This window comes from Neltuma alba, unplaced genomic scaffold, assembly GCF_004799145.2.
Source record: "Neltuma alba isolate B1F8T4 unplaced genomic scaffold, ASM479914v2 tig00013423_pilon, whole genome shotgun sequence".
In the NCBI taxonomy this organism is placed as follows: domain Eukaryota; kingdom Viridiplantae; phylum Streptophyta; class Magnoliopsida; order Fabales; family Fabaceae; genus Neltuma; species Neltuma alba.
In genome coordinates this window covers 106,278-119,108 of record NW_021637675.1, presented here as the reverse complement: position 1 = coordinate 119,108, position 12,831 = coordinate 106,278, and the positions used below count along the sequence as shown (strand labels likewise).

Genomic DNA, 12,831 nt, shown 5'->3' with positions numbered 1-12,831 from the left:
TATCTACGCATAAAGTTGTGATTGACTTCTCATGGAATATCTGGTAATTACAATGTTTTTTTTTTTTATCACATTGTATAATTTTTGCCAATATTTTCCAACAGGATGCTATGCATGAGTGAAACGCTCTATAATTATGTAACCCTCTATGAATATTTTTTTTCACATAAAAAAATTAGATGAACTAAATCATGAGACTTACCAGTACAAGGCATGCATCTACGCTCAAATCTTTCATCAATGAGATCCTTGTTAATGGGATTGATGATTATTTGTGAATTGTGCATTTCTTCGTGGGACTTTTTGAAAATTTAGATTTTGTGTGACAATTCAAAATAATGTTCCCTTAATTCTCTCCCCCTTATCCTTCTTCCTTGTGGCGCCACCGCACGACGCGGATGGCACTTCTCTCCTCCATGGCCTTCGCTTCACCTTCGAAGTTCACACTTCTTCGCTCTTTTCATTCTCTCATCCTCCTCTTCTTTCTCTTCTTCTTCTTCCATCTCTTTCACTTTTCTTCGCTCTGCTTTTTCTGTTCCTCAACGTTTCCACAAATTTCCGCTCAATACGGCAATCCGATGTGCTGAAAGAGATGTGGCCTCAACTAAGCCGGGTTTTGATCCCAAGGCTGGTGTCGCTGTTTATAAACCCAAATCCTATGAAGTTCTCGTCACTGATGCTGCGAATTCCCTCGCTTATGCTCTTGAAGACGGAAAATCTCGTCTTGAGATTGATTTCCCGTAAAGTCCTCACTCTCTGATGTTTCCGCTTTCGGTTTGCATGAGTCAACTAGGTGTACAGTAACTTCGTATTTCTAAAACATGAAAATGAGACATTTTATCCCACTTAGTAGCTGGTAGCGTAACTCACTTGTGGAAGAGTCAATTGCTGGATTATCCCTTCTTCTGTGTTTAACTTCGAACTTCTATGTGACAAAAGAAAACTTTGAAGTTTTATGTTGCATTTTCTTAACTTAAAAAGTGTCAATTCGATACTCGATTTTGAGTAATTCTGGATTCTGCATCTTGCACTGCCCTGTTAATGCTCTCACTTGATTGGTAGTGGGTGTTTTACTATGTTCTATTGAGTTCGCCATTCGACCGATGGGAAAAGGGCATTGGATGTTAGGTGGGCTGTTGCAAGATTTATGGCGTACTCAACTCTCACTGAATTGATAAACTCTTTTCAACCCCCCGGGGGGGGGGGGGAGAAAAGAAAAATTGATAAACTCTTGCGTTCTTGTTCATTGACCTAGTATGTTCGACCAGTCACTGGTAGAATTTTGACTGGCTAGGAAATTTGGTGAACGGGTTAACTTTAAGCAGTACGGTTAAACACTTTTGCATACGCAAAATTAACTGCCATTATATCGTTGAAAAGTGAAATGTAATTCCGAGTTCTTAGTGAATATATGAGTAGCCAAAATGGGTGAATCTTGTATGTTCGCATATCATCACATCTTGCATAAACGTTTCTTCTTGCATTATCTTTTGTTGTGCTTGCATGATTTTTGTGCTCCATTTGACCACTCACTGGTAGGTATCAATATCTGCATTCTTTCTCTTTAGCCGTGTAAGTCATATTATGCCTATCTAGTTGTGCGATATATGATGAAATACTCTGATTCAAATAATCAAATAATTAATCATGTATATAATGCTCATACCGGTCATGACTCCTTGGGAACCATGCACTTATAATGTTCATACTGTTACGTGTTAATGCACTCTCAATGCATAGTTTATTTCGGTGGGTTCTAGACGTGATTAAATTTTTAGTGGGGGGAATATATGTAAATGGCGTACCTTAGGTTTTGACATTATTGGTTGTAGCTTTTATACGCTATCATTTCTATACCTGATTTTGCTCCCCGGCGCTTATGTCTTCAGGCCTCTGCCCAGCAACATTTCGTCTTATAAGGTACCATTCTTTTCTCTCAATAATCATTATTGATTAAGTTAATAACTCTTGTCAGGTCATGAACTGTCAATCTTTGTATTCTTTTCCATCTTTGAATCTAGTAGGAGTTGCAGTTGTACAGATTTGGTGTATTGTAATAAGTGGGTCAAATTTGACCAGTTGACATTCTTAGAATACTGTAAAATATGTTAGTGTTCCTATTGATGTAGGACTCATCTGTGGATGTTATCCAATTTATAATTTATAATTTGTCCATAACGATCAATTAAAAGTTGGATCCAATATGACTGTATCCATTAGATTCATTAAAACTAATGGGCGACATTTAATGGATGATTGAGTGGATTCATGAATCATGGCTATAAGTGCATGCTATACTTGTCTGGCGGCTGATACTATTCTTGATGCTTAAACTTGTGGTATATGACAACTTTCATGTTATTGTGGATCTATATACTTCTCCTTATCTACGGTTGTTTCTTTTTCATCTTTTGTTTTAATATCATTGTGATTCCTTGTATCAATTGTTTTGACATTTTTCCTCTGTTTTTTTTATATCTAATTATCTATAAATTTTCATGGCTAGATGTTGATTTTATGCTTCAAGACATTGTTCTCATTTCTAGACCTTTGTAGTCATGTTTGCCTGATTACACTGCACATAATTTTCTCAAATTCCTAAATATTTCAAGGGGTCTTCAGATGAATACAATGATGCAAACATTCAACTTGCCTTGGCTGTTGTGAGAAAGCTCCAGGAAAAGAGGGAGACCAGAGCTTGCATAGTAAGAAGACACATTTTTTCCTTCAGTTTCCCACGCAAGAAGTACATGTTTATAAATACTGATTCTTATTTGGACAAGATACAATTACATTTCTGTTCTAATTGTAGGTATTCCCTGATAAACCAGAAAAAAGAAGGGCCTCTGAGTTGTTCAAAGCAGCTTTGGATTCAGTAAAAAAAATCACGTTCACCATTCTTCTTTTTCTTCTTGTTTTTTTTTTCAATGTCATTAAGATGGGAAAACTGATTGGAGTCCAATTCAATGTAACATTATATTCGTTTGTATTGGCCCAACTACATGTCATCTTCGGAAAATTTTTTCCAACGTATCCTTCCAACTCAACAATGACAACTAACAATTGATTGGCGGTCGTTTACACAAAAAGTATCTCAACAAAAAGTGTCTCCCTCATATTAAAGTCTTTCTTATTTTAAGATTCATTTTTGTTATGCTTCAGATTGATGGCATTACCATAGGTTCCCTAGATGACGTGCCTGGTGGACCTATCACTTCGTTTTTCAGATCTGTTAGAGACCCCTTGATTTTGACTTTGAAGATGAGAATGAAGGCAAGTATTGGGGGGAAAGTATTTATGTGACTATTGTAGGGTGTCACTTGTGGAATTAAGATGTGAATGTACAAATGAAGGAATGGAAATGAGGGGATATATCTAGACTTGTTCTGTTTTAAGATACCTTGTTAAATTTTCCTCTGCATTGCCAGCCTACCATTTTACTCCTACCAAGTACCAAGTGTACCCTTAAGTTTTATGTTGTTGAGATCGAGTGTAGGTTTGTATCACCTGATCATGATCAAAAGAATTAGTTTGACACTTATGTTTCTTACAAATACAGGTCGTTGGAAGTCTAGTGAGCCTCCTACGCTATACATATTTATTAATTGCAGCACGCGAGATCTTGCTTACATAGAGCAGTATGTGGTATGGCAACTTTGAGAGCAAAACATTTGTACAGTCCTCAATGAATTTAATTATCTATTACATCCGTGGCAGGCTGCTTTAGTATGATGCGTATCAACCATTAGTCTGTAACTTGTTGGATTGTGCAGGAAAAATTTGCTATTTCAGCACCAACACTTCTATTTAATCTTGAACTAGAAACCCTACGGTATGTTTTCTTGTCATTTTTTCAGTTTTGATCTGTCTGGATCCTTAAAATACATTTATCACTGACAGACTATTGCAATTGACTTTACAGTGCTGACTTAGGCCTTCTGGGCTTTCCACCTAAAGATTTGCACTACCGATTTCTTTGTCAATTTACTCCAGTGTTCTATATTCGAATCAGAGAATATTCAAAGGTACCTCTTTGGTTAATCTTCTCTAGATATTGATTCTGCATGCAACTGTGAGCTTTGCTTGTTTACTTATTCTATTCTTCAGACAGTTGCTGTGGCTCCTTATATTGTCAATTACAGTGGAGCACTGTTTCGTCAGTATCCTGGTAGGCAAAATATTTTTTTAATCAAGTGTTGACCTGGATCATATTGTTTGTTATTGCTCCTTTTTCTTTGGACATTGACAAAAACACCATTGGACCTCAACTTTATGATATGTTAGGTCCTTGGCAGGTGATGCTTAAGCAAGCAGATGGGTCTTATGCTTGCGTAGCTGAGAGTGCAACCCGCTTCACCCTTGGTGAAGTAAGCTCATAGACTTTACCTTATTTTCTTTATAATTTTATATGCTTTCATGCTAATCTATTGTCTGATCTAGGCCAAAGATGAATTGTTGAGGGTCCTAGGACTTAAAGAGGAAGAGGCAGCTCTCTAGAATTTCTTCGAAAAGGCTACAAGGTCTACCCCTGATAAAGAATCTGTCGTTTAGAATTTTATGTATGCCTGTAGCTAGATTTCTCTGTCATTTGTTTATTTCAACGCAGGATTTCCTCTCTGGGTAAAATTTGCACTTTCTATGGCCCTACCTGGGCATTCTTCTTATAACTAGAATGTGGCCCTAAATTAGCTGCTTGTGTGAAATGATGATTTCAAGTGTGCTAGCGCTTGATCCACCCTGCCTTGTGTTTGCAGTAAGATACAGTAGCTATCGTTCATATTGCCTTCAGAGTTGAGTGCCGGCTTAGTATTATAAATTTTTTTTTTCCCCAGAACAAAGCTCTTCCGTTCTTAACACAATGTTACTTTATGCACTATAATATACTGTCATTCTTTTGGCCAATAAAAAAAAAATACTGTTATTCTTCATACATGATAGAGCATTAAAGCTAAGAACTATGTGCACTTCTCCCTTGGTTTAATTGTATATGATGCTGTTCTCGCTTCTGTTGGCATGTGCGTGAGTGGATTGGGTTGAGATACCCTATCTTGTTCATGTCTGAATAAGTTGCATATCTGGTTCCTTTATTGTGTGATTCTGCAGTCAAGCACATGGTGGGAAGAAGATGTTGAGCTAGAAGCATCTTCTGCATGGCGGGGTTGAGCATCATAGTCCTGAAGCAGGTTCAAGATCTTACTGGATCCGCTCAACCTTATTTTGAATGATTATGTATTCTCCAAAAGCACAACCTTTTCTTATCTTGTATATTCTTTGATGTAATATTTCATATGCCTCTTTTTGTTGTTTGAAACTTCTGCCACCAGCAATTGTGCCCAAGAAAACCCGGAACCAATTTGCTGGAAATCCGGTCAACATATGTAATATACAACCCAATTTATATGAAAGTCAACCCCCCATGCAATGCTATATGCGCATTTTTATCTTATGCACTCCTAATAGTTATTTGCTTACTAATTGGACACATTTTCTCCACACACATTTATGGATGAGCTGTACTATTTATGACTTATAAATAGTATGATTAGTTATATAACATACATCTACATGACTCACATTATAAGCATTTTTTATACAAACAGGTTATAAGCATACGTAAAATTGAAAAGTATATAAGAAACTGCTTTTTTTTTATTTTTTGTGTTAGTTCATTTTTTTAGAGTATCAAAATGAACATGACATGTACAACCCGCAAGAGGAGCATACTATGAACAATTAAACAGCTTCCAAGCGTCAGAGTAACCAGAACCTCCTACAGAAACGAAAGTGGTGGAGGTTTATCAATACTCCAAGCCCCGCATGCCACAAAAAACTAAGTTACACTTCTACTATACAAGTAAAAACTCTCATCTCTCTGCATTTGAACAGGGTAAGACAGGCAGACGACACAGAAATTACTTTCTTTCAGCTGCTGAACGAGTAATGAATCAATGTCTATGATCATAAACACTGAAGTCAGGTTCTGGAGGCTTTTGGAGAGAACGAAGCTTACGACCACGAAGGGCTTTAGCAGCAAAGCGAGAAGCATAAATGGTTGAACCAAATCCAGCCCTGGATGAACTTTCAGTTCTTGAAATCAAAGCTTTTCCATCGTCATCTGAGCCATAGTCTACATCCTCATCCTCCATCTCCTCCTCCTCCTCCTCTATTAGTTGTGACTCCATCATCTTCCTTTTCATATACCGTCGCCATGCAGCCTGGATGAAAGTTGCTGCCCATGTTCTCCATTGCTGTGAGTAGAAACGGAAGGTCTGTTGAACTTGTCTGCTATGGAGGCGCCTGAACTGTGAAGCCACAAACTTTAACATCTCTGCTTCCAAAGCAAATGCCTCTACTTCATTGATAGCTTTCACTGTTCTTGTAGATGATGGCAAGTTTGCTGCAGATTTAGGGTCTAATGCCCATGTCAGAAGCTCTTCTCCACAGAAATCACCTTCTTTGAGAAGACCTCTGTTGAAAAATCCACTTCTTCCACCATCTGTGGTCACACTCTCTAACGACCACGTATGATGAAGAACATCTCAACTACTGGATCTCCTTCCCTAACAATGTATGTTCCCTCTGTGTATAAACTTGGTTTTAAACGCTCACAAATTGCATCCAGTAAGCGTTCGTCCATATTAGCGAAGAGAGGAACCTGCATATGATTAGACATACACAGAAAGCTGATGAGGAAAAGGAATACATTTCAGAAACAGAAGTTCAGAACTGTGATGGTTATTTGGGATTGTTTGGGTTAATGTTTGTAAATGTGACTTTTATTCTAACTGACTTTTGTAATTAACTGAAATTGAGGTAAAAATGTAATTTATGTTTAGATATGTTTTCTTTGCATGATATATTAAAAGTTAGTTTTAAAACGTTCAAATTTGAAAGAGCCATAAGCCAAAAGCCAAGAAAAGTTGCTCTAACTTCAGAATGACTTTTAGGCAAAAAGTTGATCCAAACCACATTTTTTGCTCCAACTGACTTTTAAGGCCACAAAAATCAGTCTGGGATCCCAAACAAGCACGAACCTTCCCAATATTAAGGTATATATGAGTATACTTACCCTTCTAACCAAGTTCAAACAAAGATGGCGTTTGATATCCCTCCTTAGATCTTTTGGAAGATTCTGCACCAAGTTCTCTTCGTCGACTCCTCGAGTTTCCATCCATTTGTATTGATCATAGCGTCTCACTCTTTCCCTTAGCTCTTGAGGAAGCACACGGTGATGCATCCACTGCTCAGAATCACGCCTTTTGATCCTCATTTCCTCAAGACGAACAGTGATTGATTGAAGGTAGTTCTGTTCATTTGCATCATAACACAAATCTTAGAACTCTTCATGCAACTTTTGAGCCAAATCGTCACATTTTTACATATCGCCCTTTTATAAGGGAACTAAAACTGTGAAGCTAAGCTTTTGCTTACCTGCACTTTTCCAATCAGAAGAGCCATAAGGACAAGCCCCAAAATACATATAAATATGGAAAACAAAGCCTCCCCGATGTAAGTACTCGTGTCAAGCCCCTGCCCAAGTGTGCTGGGGAAAACAAAACGAAACGTTTTTAGGCTTTTAAATATTAGCTGTAGAATTCTCTAACAACTTAGTAAACATAACTACATTTATTGGACAAATCATGCAGGGTTGTGGGCATGCCATCTCAAAGTGTTCATTATACACTGAATTTCCATATCTCAAACACTGAAAACAGGGTTTATTGTATAATGAAATTTCATATAAGCCATGTTCCCGGTTTTTCCCTACTCACCATGATTATGCTTTTTGAAGAATAAAGCATGGAACATCTTAAATAGACAAGCTTCTGTCAAGTTTAAGCATGTTTTGGACTAGTCAGTAAAAAGTTAGCAGCATACACCACTGGATATTTTCTGGAGCAAAATGAATGGAAATGAAAATAAGAGAAGAAGAACATATATGAACATACACATACATACAAACATATATATATACCTGACGTTTTGAAGGCCCCACCAGAAACATAGAAAGAATTTACTCCACATATCACTGGAGGCAGTAATACCCTTCTCTATACACGAGTGTAGATTCCATAATCAAATGGTGGGTCCTCACCCCCAGCTCCACAATTCCTGTCGAGAATATCCCCATTCACATTTTTCCAGGCTTCATATCCAGGATGGCGCCTATTTGAACTCTCACAGTATAAGAAATGTGGAATACATCCTTGAGTAACAGCAGCAGCACAAGCCTTCTGCCAACACGTGTCATTTCGTTCGATAGCTAGTAAGTACCACACAGACCCTACTATCTGTCACATCACACAAACACAACACAATACAATCACAACACTTTCCTTTTTGATTGCTCATGTGTATCCTCCTATTGGAGGGAGTCTTTTTTTAGGCATGTTTAGGTATTAAATATGGGCACCTCCTTCAACAGGAATTTGAACCTTAGTTTGCTAGAGGAACTAGCCTTGCCATTAAACTCAGCATCCGTTGGTAAGTCACAACACTTACTTTCATAACTCTAACTTTCGGACAACTCATATTGAAACATAATGAGATGTGTGAATTCATGAAAGATGGACTTACATGGCTAACAAGCATGTACCAAACCAAATAGTAGGTGGCACCCACGAGTGCATTATCAGAGAAGACAGCAGCTGTCTTTTTAACTTCAGTAGCTAAAGGGATAAAGCGTGCAAATCTCGGAATATATTGGAGGATGACCACTCTCAATAGCGTCGTTTTTGTGGCTAACACCTCTAAACTTTTTGCTTTTTGAAGATAGTTGGCCACCACAATCTGCACTGAAAACATCTATACATAACACCACTTCTTGGAGACAAATTTCCATACCATACTAGAATACTTAATTTCAGTAGCCAAAGACAAGGGTGTGACTGTGGCTAAAACAATCCTTCAATTCTATTCAAAATATGATAATTTATCATCTCTATCCTTAGCAGAATCATAAGTGAACTGCAGCTCATCTTTTTGTGGCAAAAGTCCTGGACTCTCCTTCCCCAGTCAGCAGCTTTTAGCTTGTTTCATTCATTTTGCAGCTGTGATATATTTATAACACTTCAAACAAAGTATCTATGCAATACTATGTCAAATTTGATTTACATTCAGTCATTCAGAGGAAGAGAGTGTTTCCCAAAATAAGACTTAGCGTGGGGTTTTAGATCCTGTCTCTAATATTATTCCTTGGACTAGACTTTTTATTTGATATATTCTTGGACTAAACTTAAATAGAATGAGTTAGGTATTTGTCATTAGGTTTTTCAATGGAATTATTACAGGTGGGGGAGAAATAACCCTTGAAGCAAAGCAGTGGCTACAAGAAGCTGATGATAATAATTTGTCCAACCTGTGGCAATGGCAGCACAGAACTGAAATCAACAATGAAGTAACGCCCAAGGTATCTCTTGGCAATCTTTTTAGGATCAATCACAAGTTCACCTCGTCCAAAAACCCGAGAGGATGGTGCAATATAAGCAGTCCGGAATTGGAAACCCATGCGGATGAGATAGATAGCATCAAGTACCGATCTCAGAATAATAGCAGTAGATGCAAGAGCAGTATCAATGGCAAGGCAGTGAGATCTGAGGTTGAAGTAGGAAGATAAAGAAGAGAGGATCACATGACACTGAAATAATACATAGAAGCTCAAAAAACTTGTTCCACAACAAAAGGGTCTTATCTTGAGGATCGAATATTTTAGTCTCTGATACTTTAAGATCTTCTGGGAAAACTTGCCAGGTGACTCCACTTTTCAGTGATCTTCCAAATGTCTTTAGTCCATCTGATCCTCTCTTCATTCCCATCCTAAAGGATTTTGATGCATTCTTATTTTCACGACCAGAAATGGGCTTGCCCTCTATATTAAATCTGAGCTTCTTCATGATTCCACTTGGGCTGGATTGTACTGAAGTGTTAGAATCAAGATCATCCAACCTGTATCATCACCATTGGATGCTTATTTCAACAACTAACACAAACAAGGTGTATTATGACTTACCACTCTAACACCTATTATAAGTCACTTTCTAAAAGGAATATGTGGTCCTTATTCTTACAAGCCAACCAAGAAAGGTATTAATTATTTTTTCAAGATTGTTCTCATTTAAAGTTTGATGCAATTTTTTTCTCCCGATTCTTAAGATATAATTCATGGTCTTAAATGAGGGTAAATTTAAAAAACTGTTTCATTTTCAAACAAATTTAATGATTTAACCATCTCTCCTTGGTTCTGATGAAGTAGTTGGAGGAAACTTATAATAGGAACCACTGGGGTATGAGTTCTGAAATCAGTCACTTTCAATATCTTCCCCATGAAACATCAATGCGCGCGCACTCTACTTGTGCACTGTGTACCTCACAAATTTATCCCTCTGGCCGTATGAATTGTAGCAGGAGTTGAACATACTGAAGAAATCACATCAGCATCTGTATAGTAATTAACCTCCTGAACAAGCCACAATCTTTCATGTTTCTTCACTGCATAAAGCGGCTGCAAAGTGTAGCAAAATTCTTATGAATCCATATTAATATAGATTTCAGCATATTACACATCCTACCGATACTACACATGTATTTACACATTTGAAGAAATTCTGCTCAAATATTTTAGTCCTTGATCTTGGCCAAAAAAAAAAAAAATAGTCTAAAATCTTTAGGAGAACCACATCTCAAAAGCTAGCTATCAGAGCTGTAGAGTCTAAGACGTTTCAACACGCTAAACATTTTAAATGATAAATAGTGCTATATTCTAGGAAATTACTGCAAAATTTTTCCAACAATCACGCACAAGAAGCCTCACCAAGAATAATTTGTCATGGCTTTCCAATGCGATATAATTTTTTTTTTGATTCCAATGCCATATAATATTTTTTTTATTAAATGAGAAAACCTTTTCAAATATTGATTCGTCATATTATGAGAGATTTTTACTAATCCAATCCTATTGGTAATGCTATATAATTACCGATAAACATTCTGACATGACAAACAATGCTATATTCTTTCCAATGTTTGGCATTATTAATATTGTAATAAACCTTCTCGGACGATAACTTGAGCCCAGTTAAAATGATTATTTATATTCAACACAATCCTAATATAAACTAAAAATGCAACGCAAACATGATAAAAAAAATTTGTTGTGTTTGTATGTAATTTGAAGAATTGCTCATCAGATGAGAATGTTAAATTTACAGAGACATATTTTTCATAGCGGTTGTTCTTTTCTGCAGAAGAAATTCACCTCGATTCTGCCCATTGAATCATTGATTTGTTCACTCTCATCATTGAAAAAACACGGGATATTAAAAACAATTAAAACCTCTTGGCTAACAGATTATAACTGAAATCAAATTGAGGGGAAAAAATAATATAAAATGAAAGAACAGAAAGTGCGAGGACTTACAATGAATGTTCGAACAGGTAAATGAAGGTTTGTGGAGAAATGGGAAAGTAGAGAAATCCAGAAAGGAGAAGAAATTGATTGAAGACGTAGAATTCGGAAGTTAAGACAGTTATTATCGTTATATGGGTTCCCGCTAGATTTGTATCATACGTGTTTACCTTTCAGCCTTTGACCATACTTTCTTCAAATTTTACTACTTGTGGTACTTCGCTATTTGGTGATTTTATTATTAGGTATTGCTTAACCAATCAAGATTTATAAAAATATGCTTCCGTTCATGCATTGACATAGTTTACCGAAAAAGCAAAAACATTAACTTTCTCAAATAAGTGAACTAGGCTTGTTGATATTATCAAGTGCATTAAGAGATCTTTGATATTAATTCTCAAATGCACAGTTTTAAAGACACCTGAGAGAGAGAACGGGAAAGTTTTAATAAGGACAAATTTAAGAAAGTTTATTAATTTGAAACATTTAGGGCATGTTTGAAATGCCGTTGGGAAGGAAAAATGTGCATTGGGATAGCAGCTTATTTATGGGTGAGATCTTGTTTGGATTAACTTTTGAGCAAATGGGCTTTTAAAAAAAAGTTAGGCTGAAGTAAAAGCCAAAATTTGTAGCTTTTAGGAAAAAAATCACCGTGGAGAGCGAAAAAGGATGTCCATGAGATGAGATATAAGTGTCTTAAAATAGGTCCTACTTTATTTTAACAAAAATAAAAATTACTCCAAAAATACTCAATAATTATATACTTCTATAATTCTATTTATAAGGTAAAAAGAGAAAATTTTCTAGTCCTATTTATATGTCACTTTATTAAATTTTTTGACATAAATATACAATTTTGTCATTTATTTATTATAGTGTATATAGTTTTTTTTTTAAAAATGTGTATATATATTAAATAGGGTAAATTTGAAAAGTTATTATATTTTATTGAAGAGTTAATATAAATTAAAATTTTTCTTAATTTGTGTTAAACAAGCTAAAAGTGTCTTATAAATAGAATTAGAAAAATACGTTTATAAGAGTATACAAACAAAAAAAAATTAAATAATAAATTTAGAGAAAATTGAAAAAAAAAATCTTCATTAAAAATTTAATGTGATAAAGACTTGATAAATTTTTATACACATAGAGTAGTAGCACTTTGCAAATTAATTGTGCATACAAACCCTTTATTTAAATGTTTTTTATTAATTTAAAATCCCTATTATAATTTCTCACTAACAAATATTTTTATTTTATAATTATAATTCTCATTATTTTTTTAACAGTTATCACATTAAAATCATATAATATAAAACACTACTATTTAATTTTACATGTAAATTTACTTTTCTATTAATCATCCAAACAAGTTTTAACTTTTTAACTGACTTTTTATAAGCATCGATCTAAATATAAATCACATT

General features: G+C 35.6%; 2 pseudogenes; one reads left to right on the top strand and one right to left on the bottom strand.

The window, feature by feature from the left end:
• Window positions 1-440: 440 nt before the first annotated feature.
• LOC114737294 (protein LOW PSII ACCUMULATION 3, chloroplastic-like) lies at window positions 441-5,405 on the top strand (annotated as a pseudogene).
• Window positions 5,406-5,903: 498 nt separating this feature from the next.
• On the bottom strand, window positions 5,904-10,415 carry LOC114737298 (putative cyclic nucleotide-gated ion channel 8; annotated as a pseudogene).
• Window positions 10,416-12,831: the final 2,416 nt, after the last annotated feature.